Here is a 25,426-nt window from a genome sequence, read left to right on the forward strand (position 1 = left end):
GGCTCCAAGACACAAGTCGCGCTGTCACACGCCTCCCGCCGGCGTGGGAGGGAGCGACCGGGGGCGGCACGCCCCGGCCCGGCCCGGCCCCGGCCCCTCAGCCCGCCCGGGCTCGCCTCAGCGCCGGGGCCGCCTTCGCAAGCGCTGGTTTTAAAACTTCTCCTCAGAAAAGCGCTTTAACGTAGAAACTTTTGGCTGGAGACCAGGACGTCGTGAGGCACAGGTGGCACTCGATAAGTAAGTCTGCTGGCGAGGTGTCCCTACCAGAAGTGTTTCCGACAATGTCCGTCCTTCATTATGGTAATACGGTTCAGGTGCTCGTATGTATTAAAAAATAAATAATAAATTAAACTTTCCAGGTAAAAAGCCCAAGACAAATAACTGAAGGTCAAAACAAGCATGACTCGGCAGGAATGAGGATCTTAATATATAAAATAACTTGAGCTTATTTTTAGAGATTCTGGGCCCTGAAAATGAAAGGTTTAGGAATGTTTATGGTAAATTTAGGTTACAGTACGGTCTAATCTAAAAGCATTTGAATATAAAGGTGTCTTTACAATGCAGGGAAGCCCTGGGAATGTAGCAACTGAGGAGCAAGGTCCTTTGTGTAAAGAGGAGCAGGGTAAAGGTAAATCTCCCAAAACATGTGAGGGACCAGGTAGTTGTTTGACAGGTGTGTTGTTCCCACTATGTCCTCCCAACCTGGCAAACTGCTCCCTTCACAAACCTCGGGGGGGGGGTGGTGGCTTCAAAAGTTCCTTTACTGGTGAAGAAATGGAAGTGAAAAGAAAGTGACTATACAATGTTTGAGTCACAAAGAATTGTTGCCAAAGTTTGCCAAGTCTAAATTGCAAAGAAGATCTGGTATTTTGACTCTTACACTAGTGTCAACACTATAGCCTTTAAAATTACATCAGCTTGTAAAAAAGCTGAGAATTATGGCTGCAGCTGTTGTATGAGATGTACCAATCCAAAGCATTTGAAAATGAGTCAGCCATTCAAAATCATAAAAACCCAACTGATTTTAAAATAACAATACTAAAAAAAAAAATAGACCTTGTTTCTTAGCTGGGAAAAAAGGCTTATGCTGTGTGTGCATGTTTCTTTCTCAGTAACTCTGAATGTCTTCATCAGCTGCTGCTGCTGCTACACCCAGACAAGCCATCTGCCACCCAGGAAACTACATACTGTAAGTCTGACTCATGGTTGCCCTGCTCACATGATAAATGAGTAAAGGACACCTGTTGCTACTGACCATTCAGTACGCCCGCTGATTGCTTATCTGTTAGTCCTGCTTCATTTCCCTTGTTCCCCGTGTCCTCTCAACCACCTGCCTTAACTTGCCCAAACTTGTCTGCTTCCCATTACAGTTTGTCGGGCAGTTTGGGCTCCTTAGGGCCCTCTAATCATAATTGTGCCCTGCCTGCTGGACTTGGGTATCCCATGGCTTCTTGAATTCCTCTTGGAATTTCCAGCTTGGCAAATGGGTCTTGCCTCCACACTTAATTTAATCTGTTTTCTAACTGGCAAGAGCCTGGAAGAGTTTCCCCTTGTGCTATTGCTGGCGTTCTACCAACTGCAATGAAAAAATAACAGTATGGTTTTCTTGCATGGAAACGGGCAGGTCTGTATGCCCCAAGTGCAGAAAACACTGTAGTGTGAGTTCACATTTTATGAAGGCCAGAGAATTCACACAAAAGGGAGACCTTAAAAATGCCTTATCAAAGAAAAAGCTTCTATGAGCACTGAAGTGCAAATCCATGAGGATGTAGGATACTTGTTCTAGGTGACCATGACTGTTTAAATGTGCTTTCCTTTTGTGACAAGTTGGAAACCTTTAAAGGCAAACTGAGATCATAACTTAGTAAATGCATCCCTAGTAATTGAAGCATTAAGAATACACTATTGCAAGATCTGTAATAATGTCAGGATGGATTGTAAGAATAGGGTAATGGTAACAAATTAACAAGAAAATACTTAAAGTTCTCTCACCTTTTGCAGAGGCAATTATGATGATCAGTTATTTTACAAACTGTTCAGAACATACTTTTGACTAGCGTGTCCAGTTTTGTGGCCCATCTCTGCTCTCATAATGAACAATTCTCATTTGTCTTTGGGAAATGGAAGTAACACTAAGCTGACAACGATGAAATAGCATATTTTCAACAGTAGATGTTGTTGTATGCTTCCATTAGCACCTGCCAAACATAAAGCATTAAACTTTTTATCCAGACTTAGAACACCCCAGTGATGTCAGTCAACACCTTCTTAAATGCTTGCCATCTGGCCCATGAAGGAGTCTTTCTGCCAGCCCAGTTTGTGAGTAGATTATAAATTTTTACAACAAATTGAGAGTAGTGCAAGTTTCTGCAGAGTTATTTCAAATGTTCTTATTCCTATTGTAAAATGTCAGTACTTCCTGAAGCCATCTGGGTTTTGGTTCACTTCTTTTGTATAGCAAGCAGTAGTTCTCTGAGGTAAACTTTACACTGTGTAAAAATGTATTTCTTTTTATCTCTTTATGCTTATTATACCAGAAAATTTTTTCCCCTTCCTTTTACCACAAAGTTACAACTAAGTACATTTTTTTGTATTATTTTTTAAACTCTGTATTTCTGTTATGTCTTCAACTTGCTTTAAGCCCTACTTTAGAGATTATTCTTTTGGTGACAGTAGTAAACTCATGATTATTCCAATGTACATGGTATTTGGACTGCGCTTTCACAGTCAGATGATTTTAACAAAAGGATTTTACAAAACTTTTAATAATGAAAGCTTTAAAGATTTGCTTGCATGTCAACATCTACTGAGGAATGGAATAAAATAAAACCCTAAATACACGTCTGTATTATCAATACTTATTTTTAGAAACGGACAGATCTTCTCTGGGAGATGATTAAACCTGCAATGCATATTCATCAAAATTAGGCCTCTCACCCTCACTTGAAATTATTCCAATTGTTACAACATACTGCTTTCATTTGAATAGTACCTTAAAAGCTAATGGATTTTGAATTAATTTTTTAGAATAGATTCATATTACTGACTGTGATATTGGTAACAACAAAACTAACGGATCAAATTAAATATTTCAATCTATAACATACCCATTAGTGGCATCCAAGCAATATTAGACCTAGTACTCGCCTTTCTGATCTTCAGTCGGTTCAGTTAATGATATGCTTGGCACACATGCATTTACTTACTGAAGAGTAACTGATATTCCAACAGCAAAAAAACACAGTTAAATAAAGTAATACCCAAAAGCTGGAGGGGAATTTTGTGCCAAATGTGAAACGTAATTGAATCACATTATCAAATACTCTCTACTAGAAAAGAAGAATTACTCAACTTTTTAAACAAAACAATAGATGAAAATTGTAATCTTTCAAAAAGGCGGAAAATTATTCCACTGAGTGAAATGATACAAAGAATATTATATCTGTCTGTTTTATAACGTCAGCAAATCAAAAAGCATCATCTTTCTTACCCACCGCTTTTCAAAAAGCTTGTAGAAATTAATTTGTCATATGAGTATTCAGTCTAATTCAGTATTTGAATTAGACAACTCTTGATACAGTTGATTGGGTCTTTCTCAGTGTTGAGTTAAACTAGAACTGGTAAATTTGAAAGTTTGGTTCCTACTCTAAATATAAGCAGCAAGTTTTCTATGTTTTGGAGACTGCTCAAGGCTATTCCAGAGAGTATGTGAGAAGGGCAAGAAGGAGGAGAAACTTTGATTAGGCCAATTTTTTATAAACTACATCTTGGGTAGTTGCGGTGTTCAGAAAATGTACATATTCTTTACATATACAGAATATGTACATATTTACATAGTAAATACAACTATGCTTATATAAAGTACAAAATGTTTTGAAAATTATTTGCACTGATGTTAGAACTGATAATGGGTTTGGAACCCCTGTTTTTTTGTGGGTTTTTTTCAGTCAAATGACATTCTTTCTGAAAGGCTACATGTAAGTATAATTGTCCTGTAGTATATTATTATAAAATAAGATACATATAGTATGCAAATATAAATCTGGTTGTTTAAAAACTGAAATGGAAGTGGGAACTATAGAAATTACCAAAGGATGTGACTGTTCAGTCACTGCTTTAAAAATAAACTAGGAAAGTATCTGTACAGTCCTAATATTCTGAGTCTGAAATAACATAGCAGAAGTTTTCCATGAGTTTATAAATGGAATATACTGTAATACTTTGTTGCACAAGAAAGGTTTACAAGCAAGATGGGGATGCTTTGGTGTGTTTGGAATTGTAAGCTGTCTTTCAAATATTTGGAAAGATTTCTTTCCAGCCAGCTGGCGAACTCTTTGCTGGCATCTACTAACTGCCTTGCTTTGACACAGCAGCCATGTAAAACTGCTAGTTTATAATCAGTTCATGTCAAGCCTACTTAGCTTGGACTTCGCAGGTTTTTACCCTTGATGGAAGACTGCTTTGCTCTGACATTATACATGGTTTACCTGAAATTCTGGAACTGTTTTGAGAAGGAGAGATCTGACTGTATTAGACAAACATGTATGTGGAGCTGAAAGACTTTTAATCTGATTTATAAAAAGAATTTTCTGAAAGTTACATTTCACATCTGTTACATGATATGCAGATTAAATACTTTTTAACCACCACTCTGATGTACAAAGCTGTTTTACTCAGCTTTGTTTTAAGAGGAATTTTATTTGCTCAGAATGCACATAAAATGTTCAGCAAGTAACAGTCTAATAAATCAGACATGGCCAGTGTATGGTAAATACCGAAACACTGTAATTACACCTCACAAAGGGGAACTCTTTTGGCCTATTTTGGAAGCCCCTGAAATAAAGAATATTCTGAAGTATTTGATTTCTGCAAAAATGAGTACTGGAATCTAAACTGTATGTTTAGAATTGGTTTACATATTATGTTTGTAGTGGAAATGCAAATCGTTCTGTTAAGTGATACTCAGTTCTGCGTCTGTATTACTTATAGATTATCATTAAGGTTTTTGTGATGATGTTTGACAAGTGTTTGCATCTGGATTATTTGGCCCTCAAGTCAGAAGTTTCGGTCCCAAGTAACAGATATCTGCATGATGCAGGTGGAGCGCATAACCGCCCAGAATCTGGGGAATGCAAGATAGGGTTTACACAGAGCCTTACACAAATGTTACATAGCCTTAAATAAACTCAGGGCTACGTGGTACCGAACTGCAGTCTTCCCTGGCCCCAGAATATCCCTCGTCTTCTCTTTGTTTTACAAGTGTATTTTCCAAGTCTCTCCCAAGTGTGAGTGAAACCACAAGTTTCTCCAGAGCTGGGAGTTCATTTGTACACAGATTCCTGGTGGCCGTTTGCAGCCCAAATGAACGCTCTCTAGATTGCTTGCGTAGTGCTGTGCAGGCACAGCTGGTGAGAAATCCAACCCCAAATGTTCTAATTTTTATGTAGAAACTTAGAACTTTCACCTGGGAGGGGAATTGTTGCATTATTTTGATCCAACCTGCCTGAGTAAGAAACGCTGCAGGCTAGGCCTGTGCTTCCATGCCAAGTGCCTTAGAAAGCCCCTGTCCTTACTCCGTGAAGCTCGTCTGAGAGTGGGAGCCTACAGCTCGTGGAATTGCAAAGGGAGAATATAGCATTTCGGTTTTGTGGCGGCGGGTGCCTAGGGCAGCGCCAGCGCGCTCCGTGGAGCGACGGGGCACCGGGCAGCGCCGGGGCCGGGCCGGGCCGGGGTCTGCGGCGGTGGCGGCAGCGCGGGGCCGCAGCGGGAGCTCGCCGGGGGCCGCGGCGGCGTTATGTAAACAGCGGTTACGCAAGGAATGCGGATTTCACCTTACATAACCGTCCGTTCCCATCAGCGACGTCTTTATTTGTATAAATTAAAAGGAGGGAAGCGCACCGTGCGCAGTGTTAGGGACTGATCCCTCCCTGGTCCCACAGCGACTCGACCTGTCTGCTGCTGTGGTACTTGGGCAATTCCCTGAAACTCCCGCCTCTTCCTTAACCTGAGGGAAATTTCCTTCTGTTAAAAAAGCAAGCACACATCCTTGAGTCGTATTTGTGCCCTTTTCTGAGGGTCTAAGAAACACTTTACTGACTCGTACTTACTGCACATGTGGACTTAATCCAATACGTGCAAAGGGAAATCAAGTTCTATGTATCTTGAGCTTTTTGTCTCAGCTGCTGCGACAATCAAAGGACCTGATTCTGATGTCTGTGTGCAAAGATAGAATTCCAAGTCACTGAAGTGCCATCAGGGCTAGAAAAAAGAGCCCAGTAGCTCAGTACTCTCTCTCTAGTAGATATTAGGAGAGAACCCGGAGACCATGAGGCTTCTTTCTGTTCTCTTGTCCTCTCATATGCAGGCAGAGCATCATCAGGTGGTGTACAAGTGGAATACTTTCACAGAGTAGTAGATGCTGTCAGGGCTTCTGTGCTTGATGCCTCACTCAATTCCTGCTACACTAATTTTTGATCCTGCAACTCTTACGTATCTTCACTTTTTTTGATTTAGTGCCCCTGATGAGTTGGGAGCATGCGTGATGGATACCTTGAAGGATTGGTGTACGGGGGTGCTCTGCTTAGGGTTTTGCTCTGGTTCTCTACTGACACGTTTTGGACCATACACCTTCATATACCTTTCTTTTTCATTTGTTGCTAATGCCCAGCCAGCCCGTATAAAATCCATTATGAACAGAAACATCAGTAGATAGTTAGATATTGTCAAAGACAGAGCAATCCTTTTCCTGTTGTGCCTTCCCTGTATTGCTTTATAATCTTTATGAACTGGAGGTGGAATCTGGACTAGCCTAACTGATTGTCATCAGTCAGTGAACGTCTTCCAAGAATGAGTCCAGTTCCATTTTTAACTGTGTCTATTTTAGTGTCCCCAACATCTTATGGTAGTGAGCTTGTTCTACAGCTTTACCGTGCACTGTGAGCCAGGGGGATGTGAGCCAGCTCTGATCCAAAAATTGTATGACCAGATATAGCATAGCTTTTTGAGCCCTTAGCTTTTGCTGGTTAAGACTACATCTAGTGTAAGCTCATGTCCGCCCCAAGTATACTGCAAAGACACCTTCTGACTGATGCTTTAGAGAGTTCACAGCAATGTACTAATGAACCAAAGGAATGTGCCATAGGTTGCTGTGCTTGGGCATATTGTGCTACCGTGGAAACACAAAGGATCTGTGGGGAGGATCACTGTATGTAATAAACTCTTTGCTAAATCATGCGGTGGAAAAGAAGTCATTTCCACAGGGAGTAGCTCAAATATGGGCAAATCTCTTTGAGACTCAGGCAGCCAACAGAGACTGGAGCAGATGAAAGAAAGGATGAAATGAAAGGTGATCTGCTAGATTAGTCAGCTGTTTGAATGGCTTATACCTGTCATCTCCTGTACGATCCAGTGAGCATAAGCAGACAGCAGGAAAACAGCCAGTCTTCTCAGATACAGACAAAAGTGGAAGAAAAAAAGAGCTGTTAAACTCATTGCCTGGCTTCCCTAATAATTAGTTTCTGAATTTTGACAAGCTTTTTTTTACAAAACAGAAATATTAGAGGAATCTAGAGCTTCAATTAGCAGATAATTGAAAAAGAGGGCATTGCATTGGTATTTCTTCAGCTTTGTTTTTTCTTAATTTGATTTAGTCTTCAAAATTCAGATTGTGTTTTTATTTCATATAAATGCAATATAGATTTGAAACTTATGTATTTGCTACTCCAAAACAATGGAGAAAGGTAAATTTGCTGTTCGCAAACATTCATTCAGTTAGCTGGTACTGAAACCGGGTATTTGGTAAAAAAGCAGGAGTAAACTTTACGGACATTCTCTTTGCTCTTCCAGATACGGTTTAACAGTTCATAATGTACTGAATCTGTTCATACAAACTATAGCTGTTGTTGATTGCCAAAATACTCTGCAAGGCCTACTCTAGTGATTAATTCTACAAGTGAAAATCATGCACCAGGGGAGGAGAAAAAAGTTTTAAAAGCTTAACTGTTATGGCCATCTCCAGGGTGATGGTTGCAAGGTTGCTAACAAAAAACCGCACCCATTTATTTCCTGACGTGAAGAAGTATGCTAATTGTGGCTGAAAAGTAGAGAAGAAAGGATTGTAGATCTGCAACACCTCTGAAAAACGTACAAAACATTGTCACAGTCCCAAATGAAATCAGTCATTAATTTTGCTGATTGATAATGTGCAGTTTTCCCCCAAATTAACACTGGTTTGGGTCCCTTGTTCTGAAAAGAAGCTATCTGACTGCCAGTCAGCCCAGCCAGCTCTGGGATGATCACTTTGGAAGAATGGAATCCAAGAAGAATCCTTTAGGATGATTTTTTAGCATTTTGCAGCGTTGTGGGAAGGAAGGGGTGCTTACATGACTTAGGTATCCATAGCTGCCTTAGCGGTGCCTTGAGTTACTTGTAACAAGCTCAGGACAGAAAGGACAGAATTTTTCTTGTGCCAGTAGGACACAGCCTGGTGCAAAGTGGGTCAAGAATTGGAAGAGTATACCAACAGCTTAAAATCACTTTTGTCAACTTTATTCATGCATGGGGGGGGGCAGAATCCATAGCCTTCATTGTCCTATTCTTAGGATGCACAGGCATCCCATGGGCACAATTAACTGAAAATTCAGTAAAACACGGGAGAAATTGAAAGCCAATGCCTTTTTGCTCCTTGCGTTGGCTATCTGTTCCAAGTTGGTCGAAGGCTGAAGGCAATTCTTTCTTCTTTTTTTTTTTTTTTTTTTTAATAATATCTATGTTTCCTTGTGATCATTCACAACAGAGGCTCTTCTAGAAAAAGTTACGTAGTCCGTAATGATTGTTAATGGAGCATCTCTCTTTGAATCCCACCTGGTGTTCAACACTCACGCAGGCTTGAGCAATGCTGTACTTAAAAGAGCCAACAGAGCCACCTAGTGTTTAAATAAAAATGTACAGGTTCGTGTGTTTTGGACTCCTACGTGCAAGTGCAAGATCTAATACGATCTCAACTATCAAAGACAGAAGACAGCTCAGAGTCTTTCATATTAATCTCTGACAGTTCTTTTTTCTTACAGACTGTACAGTTATTGGTGCTAGATTGAACGCTGTTAAAATTATAAGTGGAGATTTCTATTACTTCGCTAGAGACACCCAAGGCTAGCCAAAAAGTTTTCTGATATTTAGCCATAGCCACTTTCATATTATCATATTTAGCTATACATTTGCATTTCTTCTTGGCATTTAAACCCTTCAAATACCTGTTCTGCTTCATTGTCTGCTGCTTCAGGGAGTATACTTAATCAGTTTTCTGTAGTGTGGCCTTCTCTCTGTGAACTGTCTTTTTGACAGTCTGGCATATCAGACTCAGTGCAGTGCTCTGGAGCTTCAATGGCTGTCATCTCCCTTCCTGGTAATCACTATGCATGCATGCATGCATGCATGCACACAACTGACATGCACACAATTTACACTGATTTTTTCCTCATCATTTCTCATGGTTTATATTCTCAGATATAATTGCTCAACATTTTTCATCCACAGTAATTTCCCATATTATATATTAACATTGTAATTTTCTGCCTCTATGGATAACTTCTAGAAAAAAAGAAACATGGTTTTTGTAGTTATTGTCTAAATAGTTGGGCTGGCTTTGTTCTCCTACTGTAACCTAAGAAGGTAAGTGCAGATAATGGCAACTCAACAAATAGGCAAAACAGAATTTTACTGCCCTGTGGAGAAAAAAACAGCGTCAAAGCAGAGCTGAGACCATGACTGAGCCAACCTAACAGCTTCTCTGCCACAAGAGATGTAGGACAGAGGATAAAAGGAGTCATACCAGGAAGAGCCACTGATGTTTCTAAGACAAACACCGTCTTCCCAGGTCCCTGGAAGTCATTGTGCCAAAATCATTCTCCTTTCTTTTTTTTTTCTTTTTTTTTTTTTCTGTCCAAGTCTAATGGTATGGGGTTTTTAGGCAGCATGCAGTGATTCATTTAAATCCTGATGTTCATTTAGCAATATAGCATATGTGTAATTCAAAGGTAGGACAGGCTTTGGACATGGGAACTTATCTGACCTAACTTTAGATGTTTGAAATATAGTTTTCTAAATCTAAGCTGTTGTTCTAAGATTCTTTATGTTCCATGAGAAGAAGCAAGCAACGTCAAGAAAATCATTTCTTTCGATCTCCATATAGGTGCCTAAGAATGCTGGAGTCAATCACTCTCAAGAGCTGAATCCCACATGGCCAACAGTAACTACTAAAAATCAACTGCTTACCAGGAATTTCACAGTGAGGCAGAGTTATATTAGTTATTTTGGAAGCTACTTCTGGATGGCCATCTTAGACAGCAGGGCCGATCTAGTAAGAATGCTGTCCTTTAAAGGAATCACTTAGCTGTACTCCTCTTAGTAATTGCCCAGTGTGCTCAAGAAAGGAAACTGAATGAGTCTTGTGCTTTATAAACTTATTTTTTCTTATTATTGGTTGTTCTTCTGCCCACTATATATTTAAAGTTTTTAAAAAGAGTTTGAGTTTCTTCAGTGATAATATTGCCAAAAGTAAAAATTAAGGTTCTGATAAGAATAAATAAAAGTGAATAAATAAAAACAAATAAATAAAACCCCCAGTGCATTACTGCTGTATTCTGTTTACTGAACGCCTTCAAAAGGACTATCATATTATCACTATGACCTCAAAAAAAATATTAGTCTTGTTTAATCATTAGAACAAAGAGCTGGAAGCCAGAAAGATCATAATACAACAATTAGGGACAGAGAAGAGCCAACAATGTGGTTCATAGAAAACAGGAACAAGAAAAGACCTATATGAGTCTGTGGAGTGTTTCCATTTTCCCCAGCTGAGGTACTGCACAAACCTGTGATATATCCAGTTTCTCCAGTATTTAAGTTTACATTTAAGTAGATCATGTGCCCAGCTGTCCTGTTTACAAAAGCTTTTGTCTACACAAAATTTACTGATTTTGTCACAGGAAATTCACTGATACAGCTCTCATGGCATAAGCTATTTCTGAGCTATTCTAAAAGCTTCAACTAGTTACTTAAGAGCAACTGTTGTGGAACAGCTTATGCTACGGTGGTTACACCCATCACTTTCTCTGGAGAGAAAGAAATCCATTACAATATTCTAAACATGAACTCATTGTAAACTTTTGTAGCATTTTCTTCAGGACTCTACAAATAGGCAACTTGAAATAATATTCTGAATTACATTAGTTGGCTTTGAACAGTTAACTCTAAAATCTAATGGCATGACTTGGAATGCTTAGGAAAACTTTTTAATTGGAGGCAATTAAAATTAAGCATTATAAGAAAGAGGAATTATTACAGGGAGGAAGACTCTGGGGGAAGGGAAGTAAAAGACAGAAATGGGGACTGAAAGGGAATGAATAGCAGCAAAAGGAAAACTAAAGAAGAGAAACAAAGTGCAGAAATCACAGTGAAAGTCAAGATGGGAATGTTTCCTCAAGTGAGAAACAATCGTGGTAGTAAGTCTGAATTAGCAACCACAGTACAAAAGGATAGTTTATGCCCTTGATCTTAATGCCAGTACCCCACTGATGTCAGGGCGCATCTTACTGTAGAGTAAGTGTCCTAAATTATAGTCCTAAATTCAGACCAGCAGTCATTAAAAATGGAATTTGGCCTTCTCTGCAGAATGACTTTGCACATCCCTCACATAGGTCCCAATGCCAAGACAATATTTTCTCCATGCATGTCGATGTTTGTTTTGCCAGACTTTTCATTACTTGCTTCATTTACTCACAATATGTGAAAGCCCAACTCTGTGACATTTCAGTCTGAGCATCTTTTAAAATAACTGGGTCTTCTATCTGTTTTGAACAGTACAAAGCAACTTGCTGTTTCCTTCCTTCCCTGTGGCAGATGCTTCCATCTTTTTAGCAGACAGGTACTGTGATAGATTGAGGGAAAAGTATGTTGTTTCCACAGGTATGGCATGAGCTGTTTAGCAGGCAAAATGACAAGGACCCATGCTGTGCAACAAGAGCCAGTAAGGACAGGATAGGGAAGCAGAGCCACCTCCATTACACCTGCCCTGACATTTGGTCTGAGATGGTGTGCTCCTAGTCTGTCACCTTCACACACAATTTGTGGATGGGTTTTGCACATCCTTGCAGAATCAGGAGCTAAAGTGATTTTACAGGTGTTGGTTCTTTTATTTTCGTAATTCAGGAGCTGATAAAAGGTTACCTTGATCAAAAATCATAATTGTGATAATTGAAGAAATGTTATCTATGTAGTGGAAACTTTTGCCTGAAATGGAAACAGCCTCTTTTTAATGTTTAGATGTGTTTTTAATGCCTGTGTATGAATTTATCCACATTTGCCAAGAAAGCCTATCTGTCTGAGGAGTAAAAGGGAGTCCCTTGTTTTAAATTTCACAGTTTCACCAATTAATTAGTCAAGGAGGTTAGATGAACCTTTTACTCCAAGTGTTTCTGCAGGGGAATGAAACTTCAACAAAAAAAACTGCAAAGAAACCAGGTGCTATAAATGGGTATATAAAGTGGGAAAGGCTCAAGCACATAAAAGTACTAAATAAAGAAATGGAAGGATTTTACATAGATGGAACTGAAAACATGGGGTGGGAGGTCCAAGTTAGCTGCAAGAAGTGAGACCTGAGGAAGTGAGCTGGACAGCAGAGACTATGGCTGGAGGTTTTTAGAGCAGGATTCTAGATAACTTTGGGCAATATGGTATCTACTTGTAACAAGCGACTCAGGATTTGTCAAGAAAATTATAATCTTTACACATTGTATTTCTTGTGTTATCCAAATGAAGAGCAGTAATGTTTTGAAAATACATGCAATGTATGTAATAGTGTGTATACCTTCCACCTTAGGTACTTCCTAGGGTATAAAATGTAATTCCAACTATAATTTTACAGAGAGTGCCTTGGGGTGAAATCTGGAGACAAACAGTTACTGGGTATATTTCTGTGAAGGGGGAAGAGAGAGCCTGTGGCCAGGGAATGTACCTACAGTGGCGGCTGATGGAAGAGGTAACGCTGTAGCCTACTAAGAAAAGCTTAGTGCTACAAGTGGAATGAAATACAGCACAGCAGTTGGGGGATCATATATTGGTGCAGTTTGAACTGATCTATGGAGCAAGGCTAAGTAGAGTTCACAAATAATTTCTCTGTGTGAAGTTGTCAGGGACATAATGGCTTTTTATAATATTATAGAAAAAAGGGAAAATGAGAACCAAGGGCAGTAAGGTAAAGCCAGCAAATTCAAAAGAGAATTTATGTATGCTTTTTAACAGTGTGTATGATTAATCAGTGTTGGGGACGCTGTTGATTTTCTACTTTTGATGTTCTCACTACATAGCAGTGTACTTTTCTGGAAGCAATACTTCAGTTAAATGGAGTTGTGGGTCTCAATATAGTAATGAATGGGAGTCAGACTAGAAGACGTATTGGTTCATCCTGGCCTGAAAGTCTCTGAATCTGTTGAGATTTCTTAGACAGCTTTGACTTCCTCATCCTAGAGTTCATGTTGCTTCTTTCTGCATTCAGTTTAATGTTTTAAACTCATGCTGAAGGCCAGAGGAGCTTTTTTTGTTGTTGTTTAAACACTAACTGGAGGCTGAAAACATTTCCGTTTGTCCAAATCTGGAAAAATGCAGAATGATTATATTACCAAAGGGAGAGAGGAGGGGGGGGGGGAAAAAGAAAAAAAAAGGAAAAAAAAAAAAAGAAGGAATACTGTGTACCCAACAAAACAGAGGCAAGAATGCAGGAATGTAAATGTGTTGCAGGCTGTTATTAGGATTTTGGATGCAAAACTAAAACTTAGAAAAGATTGAAGAGTTGAAAAGGCATAATACGATCCAATTTATTTAGACTAGAAATTGCCTTCCCTAGATTGCTAAGGTGACAGAAAAAAATATGGAAAGGAGATAATTATATTTGTTTTAAGGTTTTAAGTCTGGCAGTTTCCACTGAAATGCCTGTCTCTATAATAGTTTTTTTGAAGGAAGTGCCTTGGGGAATTACTAGAAAAATGAGCTTTATTAAGTGTTCATGGCCATCTGAACTACCCACCCTTCCAGCATAAATGTGTTCTGGCAAAACAAGTGTTTCTGTTGCCATGGCCTTTCCCATGGTGTTATTTTCTTAAGCAAAAGCATTTTTCTAGCCGAGATCTTAACAAGGACACAGGCAAGGCGCCATGATTCAGTCCTTGGAAGAGAAAAATAATGATTTGGAGGGAATTGTGAAAGAAAAAGAGGGTCTCAGAGCGGGTAGAACAGAGGACTTTTAGATACCTGGTGACTCTTTCGCCCAACAGAAGCAGTGATCCCTTCTACTAATTACTCCAGTTCTGTGGGAGAGCAATGCAGTCTCCACCAGCCCTGTAGAAACACCAGCAGGCCCAGTGCTGAGATTCTCCTGTAGCATCCTCATTATAGGGAAAATCTCTTTCAAAAATAGCAGATCAATTGTTATTTGCTGAGAAAATCACATGCCTCAGATGCAGGCTTCCTCAAATCAAGTCGTAGGGTCCTGTGCTGTACGGGTACAAGGACTCCACACAAAAATACATCCCCAAGGTCTATGTGGATCCATGTGATACATCTGCAAGATTTGAACTGTTCTCTACACTGCTTCTTTTTTTCTTCCTTTGCCCTGAAAAATTGCTTAGGGAAGGTCCTGTCTAAGGGTTTCACATTGGTTTCTAACCTCCAGTGAATTAAGTTAAAATGATTGTGAATTTTACATTGTTTACTGTTCGATTTCTAGATTACTTACATTACTAGATTAATATCAAAGCATTTTATTATAAAAAACTAGTGAGCTGGTAACATAAGCATTGAACAATTTTATTTTATATATATATATTTATAGTTATACATCACAGTGACTAAAACCTAACAGGTGCTTACATAAAGTGTGTAAGAACAAGGCATGTATTGAGTCACCCTTTCTCTGCATATCTTCCCAAATTCCAGTGATTATCAGTTTGCGAGGTAGAGGTCATATCTGAATCCTTCTGCTTCCCATTCACCAAGGGGTCACAAATTCCCTTGTCAAGGAATAAAAGATGAACAAAAACAGCAGGACCAAAGGCTGAACTTTAACTCATAGGGTTTTGATGAGTTTTGGGCATTTTCCTTCTTTCAGCTCCTGTGAGGCAGCTCTCTCAAACGGCTTTCATACCCATATAGCTCCGTGAATCACAGCAGAACATTAATCTCACCAGAGAAAGTAAAGGGAGTAAGGTCCACAAACACTAAATGTAGGTCCAAATCCACCTAAGTATCTCTTTGTACAAGAGAACATATTAAAAAAAAAAAAAAAAAAGAAACAGTTAATGAAAAATAAAAATAGAATAGGCCTCTTGGGTCATCTTATCCCCCCAAAATTAATTTTCTTCATAATGCAAACCTCATCATGAAATGGTGAGTAGTACCCCTTCTGTTTGAAGCAATGCAGTCTGCATCTCAATGATACCTGAATGCAGCACCATTTTAGCAAACAGATCAATTACAGAACTATGGCAAAACAAACAAAGAAACATGGAACATTATTTACCTTTAAATAAAATTAATTAACTGGAAACTAAAAGAGAAATAGCATTTGATAGAAACGACAGAATATGCTAGAACTTTGCTCCAAAAAATGTGTCATGTGTTCCCTTGACTTCTGAGACCCATTCATTCTCATGCTCCTGCATTGAGATTACTTGTAGAAATCCCAGGAACAGAGCTCTACTCAGTCCTCTGGGAAATAATTCCTCAGCCTACCTCACCTCATGATAAGTTCTTCCTGATCAGAACATTCACCGGCCATCTCATTGATCTTGTTGAAGTATCTTCAATGGCTCTTACTTGTCATCTTTAATATTCAGACCCACTGGAAAAAATCACAAGATATCTAATCTAAAGCTAAAAATCCACAGAAAGGGCAACTTGAGCTAAATCCAGCTTGCTTTATGCAAATAATTCCAATGAAATGAAAAGGTTATTCAGGGGAAGGAAGCAAACTTATACCATTATGTAACACCAGTCATATCTTTGTATTTTTTTTTAATATGACCTTTTGAATATTAGATTAGAAAGAGAATTCCAAATTACATTTGAATCAATTAAATCTCTTGCTCTTGCAGTTTAGCAGGGATGTGTCTGATGCATAAGGCAATACTGGAGTTCCACGTTGTGAGATGTATCTGACTTGTGGTCCTAAGTGGATTTAATTGTCACAGTGTGATGTAGGGACTTTGCAAGCTCCATTCAGCAATAAAAGGGTTGACCTGGATCGTGGTTCTGGAGCAGAGAGAAAGGGAACCAGCTGCAGAGGGTGACAAGGCTGCCAGGAGAGCAGCAAGAATCGCTCAGAATGTAACATCACTTAGAGGGATGCGTTTCTAAGTTGATGCTGACAGGAATTCGGAGATGTGGGGGAACCAAGAGAGGTCTAGAGGCAGAAGACAGGACTATAAATCAAGCTACTGATGCTTATCTGCTGTCACAGTGATAGTAACTTATATGTGTACCTCAGTTGTCAGAATTCCCCCAGGTTGCTTGTAAAAACTCAAGAGATGGCCTTTTCACATGCGTTCTCTCTCTTGAAGTTTACAGTTCATAGAGCAGAAAGTGCTTAACGGAGGTAGTGTTCTCTACTTCAGCTACAGATGGGTGTATTAGTGAGAGCTGCTTCTGGTTATCTTTGAAAGGATCAGTCTTCAATTTGAGAATGCTGAAGGAGTGGACATGCATTTAGTTCAGCCTTTCCTCCTACTGAAGCCATAAGCCGCATGGCTGGGTTGGGCCAGACCGTGTGAAGTGACACTGGGAATTGCTACAGTCAATTTTATTGTCTCTGTCTGCAAATGTGAGTAAGCCTTCTTCAGGTGTGATCGTGGAAGATTAATTCCCAGAACTTCAACATTTGAACAGAAAAAAATTAAGATACATTTATACGTGAAGGAAAAAATAAGCTAAATTAACCTCCTGAACAGTTAAAGCTTATAAAATAGTCCACCTTCAACAAAATGCTAAAAACCACAATATAATTGCAATTTAGTTCCAAGTATGTACTTCCTTATTATGAAAATTAATAGTACATTTAATTAATACAGAATTATTGGAAATGACATGCTTTACTGAAGAAATATTATGAATTCCTGAACATTAGAGAGAAGTTTTGTGGTTCCTCTGATAAAATAATTTAGCTGGCTATGAAGGCATTTAGAATTGTCCCAGTTTCTTTAATGGAAAATAATTTCTTTCATGAAATACCTTAAAATTATTCTTACATAACTTGCAGAGAACTTACTGGTCTTTTATTAAGCTGGAATGTTAATCAAGCACACATATCGTCTAATCTTAAAACAAATTGAAATCAGTAGGTATTTTATAACTTTGCAGTACATTATGTACTTTCCAATATGCATGTGGGATTGATCAATCAAACCCCCAGTTCTCTTCATATTTCCAAATAAGCTATTTGATTCTAAATTTTAGTTGAAGAGAGATCCAGAACCTCATTTATTATGTAAATGAACACTAAGCTAATTCTCCTGTTTAGGACTTGAGGATGGGTCAGTGGGAGATGTGTGTTCTAATTCCCAACCTGTCATATTAATCATGCAAAAACTGTTAAGAACTGACCGTTTCTTTGATGTCTTGATGGTTTTTTGTCAATTAATTAGCTGTCCTTTAAGGTCTACTATCATGGCTCTACATGGAGATACAAGTGAGCATAAAGTGTCCCCTTTATTTCTCTGTTGAGCTTAATCCCACAGGTGAGAGGTAAATCAGGCTCTGCAGAACTACAAAGGAGGTTTGGTTCACTTTCCCCAGTCATTTGCTGAGGTCATTGCACTAAAGACACTTCAGTTTAATCTGATGCAAGACGGGAGCAGTTTTCTTCATATAGGAACACAAGAAACTCCATGCTACTACTTTGTTTAGGGAGATTCCAAAGAGATGATCCAGTCCTACTTGTGTCAGGTGGTTTCCATCACTAAATAAGGCTTAATGAAATGTAAAAACTAGATTTAGTCTAATTATAAAACTTTAATTATAGATGGATACCATGAGGTTATGCGGTTAAAATGTTGCAAACCTTTATAAAAAGCTTAAAACAATTTTGACCTAGTTTGTGTTTACTTTCAGATACTGGTGTAAGCTGAACTGCAATAGTCCAGTTGTATATCTCTTCTATTTTAGATGAGAATGATCCAGTAATGTATTTCCCTTTGCATTAGCAATTGAATAGCCTAAATTCAACATTTTTCCACTGCTTTTTAAATGCCAATGCCAATGTATGTTGTCAGTACTCTAAGATAACTGTCACCATTGGTCTACCAAAGAGAGGTATTATTCATATTCCCAAGTCTTTGGAGGAATTAAGTCCTCTATTGAGATTCATAAACAGTACACTGTTTATTTCTTATATAGAAATGCAGACAGCTGATAACACCCAACTGTGGCACAGTGGGGCTCAGCACAGCAGGACACAGTTTGGAAGTGGAGGCCTTCCCAGCACTTATGCCTTGCTTCTTCCAAAGATCTGCTGCAGAGACAGTTGAAATACATGCAAAAATGCTCCCAAATCACCACATTCTATAACATAAGCAGAATCAGTCCTGATTTTACAGGTGACCAGTTCAGAAATGTCTGGACGGATTATTCCATTTCCCTGTAGTGGGAAGCAAAGAGTAATTATAAAGATAGGCAGCTGAAGACCACCATCAGTTAAATCTACCTATGTTTGTGAGGCAACACCTTCATATATTAGAGAGGGGGAATACCAAACTTTAAAGGAAAATACTAACATTTATCATGGTACCTGAATGCTGACAACTCGCTTGTCTGCAGCAAATCAATATAGGTAACCAAAAGTTTGGTTGTATGTTGAACGTTGCCTCCAGTTTTAAAAAGCCAGAGAACTGGCAAACCTGTATGTATTTGGTCTGGCTAAGATGGGGTTAATTTTCCCCACAGCAGCCCTCATAGTGCTGTGCTTTGTATTTGTAGCTAGAAAGGTGCTGATAACACAGCAGTGTTTTGGCTGCTGCTGAGCAGTGCTCTCACGGCAGCAAGGCTGTCTCCCCAACATCTCCCCTCACCCCCAAAAGCCAGTAGACTGTGGGTGGGCAAGATCTTGGGAGGGGACATAGCCAGGACAGCTGACCCAAACTGACCGAAGGGATATTCCATACCATATAACATTTGCTCAGCAATAAAAGCCAAGAGAAAGCCAGGGGTGGGGGGGAGCGGCATTTGTTGGGACCAGACTTGACTTCCAGAACAACTGCCATGCATACTGAAGCCCTGCTTCCCAGGAAGTGGCTGGATATTGTCTGCTGATGGGAAGTAGAAAATAAATCTTTTGGTTTTCCTTTGCTTCTGCACATGGCCTTTTCCTTTATTAAACTGTCTTTATCTTGACTCACAAGTTCATTTGCATCTTATTTTCTCACCCTCTGTCCTGCTCAGGAGGAGAGCAATAAGATGGCTTGGTGGACTCCTGGTGGCCAGCCAAGGTCAACCCACCACACTATCAGGCTGATGTTATGGAAATCTTGTGATGAACTTCATTTAAGTTGGATTCATTTTTATCCCTGTGAAGATTGTGACATGGCCAAGAAATGGAAGTGTATTCTTATCCAAATTGTGTTTTTCTCTGTGTCTGAAGGACGTTTGCCAAACTATTTGGTTGTTGGTCAGAAATTGGAAGAGCTACCAGAATATGCTCCCCTAATACTTATGAATTACATGATTTCAAGTATCATGTTGCTGGCTTTTGAAATAGTGCTAAGGTATCTAAATAACTAGTATGATCCAGAAATTAACTAAATTGTGAATCCAATCAGTTACAGTGAAGATCAGCTACCTTAGAACACTGTGGTTCCTCACCAATGTTACACAGAAGGTGTTCGTGGCAAGTCATCTGTGATTTCAGACTCCTAGAAAGAATTTGAGAATATGGATCATAGATATCCAGTGCAGTGGCCGATAGTCATCTGCACTGATAAAAGCGTTTGGGATGAAATCTTGGCTCTACTGAGGTCAATGCAAGTTTGCTGCTTAATAATAAGACCATACAGCTGAATGAGGAGGGTGGTTCTCTGGGGTTTTTTTGGTTGATTGTGCGCTAAACCAAATTAGCCATCAAGGTGTTAACCAGCTATGGGAAACAATAAAATCTCTTGTTCTGCTCTCTGGGATTTCCTGTTATTGCATGAATGAAAAACAAAGAAAATGGACTCTGTATCTTGGAATCTCCAAAAAGGTAACTGAGGCCAGTGAAAATGTCTGCTTCTTTCAGGAGATTTTGGTGTGGTTATGAGTCTTGGAGATCAGTTTGAGTTCACATACCATCTAAGAGAGCAGTTATAAAATTAAGCCACTCGAGGTCATGTCAGTGCTGCTAGGCGCTACACAGCCACGCATCTTGGTGCTGGGCCATTGTACAGAGCCTGTCTTGGGAGATATCCCAAGGATACCCGCTGAGTATGAAAGGAGCACTCGGCCAAGAAAAGCAGGAAGAAGTGTTACTCTGAAATGGGGGAATGGATGCTATTTGTTTTCTGGTTTTAATCCATAGAAGTCCAAGAAAGAGAACCAAAAAATGAAAGAGTAGGAGGACTGAACTTGAGGGGAGTAAAAGTATCTTTTTACGTCAAGAACAGCCAGAGCAGACCACTGTTTAAAGCTTGGAACTTCATTATTCTTGGTCCAGCTGGCAGTGTTAGAAGAGTCCTCCTGACTCCTGGGTATCCAGAGAAGTTTGGAGAAATGCAGGGTTTCCCATTTCCACTCTTGCAAAAGTAACAATTTCCTTGCCAGAAGCACTGACTAGGGGATCTTGGCACAATGCAGTGAGACAAACTGCAATGCTGCCTGAAGAAAAGAGTATCAGCCATGGGCTTTTTCCAGTGGCCAGTGACAAGGGGAGCAGAGATTACAGTTCTCAAGATAAACTGAAGCCATTGCCTCTTCCCTGCCATAGCTGATCAAGGCTAAAGTGTGCTTTGATATTGCAGTGAGACCAGGGAATCCTTCTATTTGTATTCTTTTCAGCACCTTCTAGTAACCAAAAAGACATGCAAGGGATCATCAAATGGCACATGAAGACCAAAAGAGAAACATGGGGCAAGAAAAGGCACTTTTCTGGAGAAAAATTGAAGATTGTGGGAGATAAACTGATCTCCATTTTGTTAATTGTGTTGAATTCATAAGGTAAACCATAAGCCTATAACTTTAATAAGTAATATTCTTTGTTGTAATATGTAACACTCTTTATAAACTGTTATTTCTCTCTTACCACTTTGCCTTTCAAGTCATTTTTAATTTTAAAGTTTTCTGTCCAAGTGAGCACATATCTGCATGCACAACCTAACCTCTTTACCCATGTATTTAAATGTTTTTAAAAAATTATATACAGGGAGAAAATAACCAAAACAATAGAAACAGATAGTCCTGGAACCTTAACACAACATTTTTTTGTTTCCTTGAAAAGTATTTGCAGATTTGCTGAAGAAAAACATGAGTTCACAAAGACTACAGATTCCTACAGGAGTAATGGGAAAAAAATTCTAACTTGATGCATTTCCCATTTTCTTAAACTTCCAACCAGATTTTTCCAAAGCTGAACAGTAACACCTAAACACTGGCATACACTTGCAGGTTTGATTTAGTTTTCAAAGGTCAGTTCTGTGCAACTATGTGCTTTGGAAATCCGTTCGGGGGCCACAGATACTGTTCTTAGTAATCAAATGAAGATGGACATTTATGCCTCTAACTGAACATTCCACAAACTTACAGAGAAGTCCACACCTAAATAAGTTTAATATTAAGTATTGTGATATTCTGGGATTCTATACATTTTATAACTTCTTAGACACATTTAGTTAATTCTTGTTATCAATAAAAGGTATATTTAACAAGATATATCATCTCCTAACTACTTAGATCTTCTGGATTAGGCACTGTTATTTATAGTATATGTTATTATTTGCATTTATTTTTCTGGATAACTGTTACTGCACAAGGAACCTGTGCTGCTGTTCTGTAGAAGTGTATAAAACACCCTGCGTTCCCCTGCAAATGAATGAATTCCTGGGTCTCTCCCCTGAGAACTGCTTTCTACCACACCTTCTCTATCTGTGTTATGCCTGGCCGGTCTCATTCTCCTTGCTTATCTGCTCCCAGACTCTACTCTTCAGGTTTTTGACCCCTCCTAGCTTTTTTTGTTTTGGAGTTTCCATGTTCTCATTTAGAGACTGAACGCTGGCTGTTTTTAATCCAGATAGTTCCAGTTCCCCAACCACACCCCAGCTGTCAGCACGGACATAGGCAACCACTCTGCGTGGCAATGTAGCAGAGTGGGCATGAACAACATAGAACTGCTTGGCTCAGAGACCAGGGATTGCTCCTTGGAGGAGATGACATAATCCATGAATTTGTAGCCTCTTCACATCCACTTGGCTCCCAGGTTCCTCTTCTTGCCTTGATGCAATTAGTGGTAACTATTGGCTTGCCCAGTGAGTCCTACTACTTTACAAAATGAGTGTCATGTACACAGTAGTATAGGAGAAAAACCTCAATTTCTCACCAAGCCCAGGAACAGTAAGGTTATGCTAAAAGAGATAACTTATCTTAACACATCAAGGAGAGAGATGTCCCTCAAGCTCACAGACTGTGCGGTCATACAGGATCAGCTTTCTAATTCTGCAGTTACTTAAGTATTTAGTCAAGCGCAGCTGTATTGCAGAGTAGTATTTCCATTTCTAGGTTGTTGGTGTAGCCACATTCTTCATAGGTGGCAGCGAGGCAAGAAAGTAATTGTAATTTAGCATCTTGAAAGTTGGCATACACTTTTATGTCAGCTTCCCTTTTTCAGCTAAATGCTCTTTCAAAAATCTTCCGTGTTAGACATGGATGAAAATAACGTAGAGACTGGAGGAGTTTTTTAGATAGGAGTCAACAGAAACAAAAATCCTGCTCTACCTCTGCACACTACAAGCAATATTTAAATATTCCAGGCATTTTCACAACAGATTGAGTTGGAGGAGATCTGGACTCAACACAAACCATAATCTTCCTAATGGCATTTTAAATTCGTTGAGCACACTGGCAGCTAGCCAGTTGTCTGACAATATTACAGGAAAGGGTCAGAATGACCTAGACACATGCAGGAAAACGAATACCTTCTCAAGACATTCTGCTTGGGATAATGATTTTGGAAACTACAAGGAATGGATCATGTCACAGCAGTGAACTTAGGAGGGAACACCTGGGCTAATCATTGCTACATTTATTACAGATACTTCCCTCATCGCTGCTACCAAGAAAGAGCCCTAAAAGGCTGAATGCTGTATAAGTGGAAAAGTTTGACAGCATGTGTCTGGGAACACGGTTGCCTTCTGGCTCAGAATAGTAACTGTCAGGCAGTAACATCTCAGGGTACCAGTGTGGCCTTTCGGGCTCAGTGGGAAGCACTGTGGTTCCAAAGTGCAGTATCACTTTCAGACTGGGAAAGAGCAATTGTGAGGGATATAACTGAGCTCAGTTACTACCAGACTGTGCTGAACAGAAGTGAAGGCCATAAGGGTATGCTGTGGCCTGAAAACTGCAGTTTAGCACAGTTCCATCCCAGCTATTCGGGGGACAAAAGCACTCCCATCAGCCATCTGATCCATTTACTTTTCTTTCTTGTGTCTGTGACACTAAATGTTTGAGAGAAGTCCCAAGAAATCCAGAACAAAACACTCAGTGTGGCACGGTAACCAAAACTATTTTTCTCCTCCTCTTGCTTCCAAGGCTGTGAGCTACATGGTGATGTTTCCTTTCCTTTGCCATCCACTTGTAACACATAAACAAAGCAACCACTCTTCTGTTGCAATGTGTCTGAGGCAGCTGTAATCACCATGCTGACTGACAGTAATTGGTATTTGCTTTGGTCAGCTTTAAAGTCATTCTAATTAAAGCTGTCTTCCTAGTCCCATATTGAAAGAAACACAGTATCTGGAGGCAAGACCACGTTGTCAAGCCCCCAGGGCAATCTTTAATAAATCCTCAGGCACCAATGCCTGCCTCCCTCAGAGCTGGCAACAGTAGCCTCCATGCTCCAAAATAACACTTTGTCATATTCTCTAGCCTCTTGTCATCTCAATGTGCATCAACGATTCTACTAGTAGGACAAGGAAAGCTTATTATGGAATCATAGAAGCATTTAGGTTGGAGAAGACCTTTAAAATGCCAAGTCCACCACTAAACCATGTCCCTAAGTGCCACGTCCATACATCTTTTAAATACCTCCAGGATGCTGACTCAACCACCTCCCTGGGCAGCCAGCTCCAGTGCTCAACAACCCTCTCAGTGAAGAAATCCCTCCAAATACCCAATCCAAACCTTCCTCAGCACAACCTGGGGCTGTTTCCTCTTCTATCGCTTGTTCCTTGGGAGAAGAGACTGACACCCACCTCACTACAGCCTCCTTTCAGGTAGTTCTAGAGCTCCTCCTGAACCTCCTTTCCTCCAGGCTTAAATGACCTCAGCTCCCTCAGCTGCTCTTCACAGGACCTGTTCTCTAGACTGCTCACCAGTTTTCTATATATAAAGCAAAGAACAGGATATTGATTAAATGATAAAAATATTTTTGCTCTTAGGCAGAACTGACGACTTCATGCTCCTTCAGTTGCAGAGACATTGGTAGCAAATCAGCTCATATTGTTGACTAGGCATTCGTGTGATAGCCAAAGATATTTACTATTTTTTCTGACATCTCCTTTCTCCAGTACTTCACCAGAGCACTTTCCTGAACACACATAACATCTCCAGAGACCTGTAGAATGGGGCATAGAAAATACTGAAATAGGATGAAGTAGGGAACACAGCATGCAGTTCCTCAAGTATGGGCTTTATTCAGGACATTGGAATCAATACAGGATGCCTAATAAAGTCTTTAATTATAGCACAGTTTAACATTGTCTTAAAGTACCTCCAGCAGCTTGTTGCCACCCATGTTAAGTTGGTTCATTATGGAATCAGCAGAAAGTGCTCACCCTTCTGAAGCATTAGCACATGGCCTGCCCAGCTGGCTCAGCTGAGTGGTGTCCATTCAGTCACTCGCTAGCTGCTCACTTTTGGTAGGATGAGATTGGAGTCAGAGGCTTCACAAGAACAGAATGTCTTTGTCTTGTAACCTGTCTGGTCAGCACAAACCTCTGTAAAGACTTCAAGGTGATTTTAAATCTAGCAAAATAGTTTGCAGAGGACACCTTGCTGTTCATAAGGTATTACATGTTTTCACTTATAAAAACTTTAAATGGGTGCCAGGAAAACGAAAATAAAGAACTTAAAAATTAGATTAAATAGATACCAGAAAATTTTCCAGGGCTCTTCCATCCTTCTTTTTCTAACTTGTTAATATAAA

General features: G+C 39.6%; 1 long non-coding RNA gene across 2 annotated transcripts; it reads left to right on the forward strand.

Moving 5' to 3' along the window:
- The first annotated feature begins 70 nt into the window (after positions 1 to 70).
- LOC129736980 (uncharacterized) lies at positions 71 to 25,209 on the forward strand. 2 transcript variants are annotated; one of them, XR_008734231.1, is made up of 4 exons: positions 71 to 237; positions 1,113 to 1,189; positions 2,233 to 2,319; positions 19,483 to 25,209. It is a non-coding gene; the product is annotated as an uncharacterized LOC129736980 (long non-coding RNA). The 2 variants fall into 2 exon arrangements; XR_008734232.1 differs by lacking the exon at positions 2,233 to 2,319 and having other exon boundaries at positions 76 to 237.
- Positions 25,210 to 25,426: the final 217 nt, after the last annotated feature.

Source organism: Falco cherrug, chromosome 10, assembly GCF_023634085.1.
Source record: "Falco cherrug isolate bFalChe1 chromosome 10, bFalChe1.pri, whole genome shotgun sequence".
In the NCBI taxonomy this organism is placed as follows: domain Eukaryota; kingdom Metazoa; phylum Chordata; class Aves; order Falconiformes; family Falconidae; genus Falco; species Falco cherrug.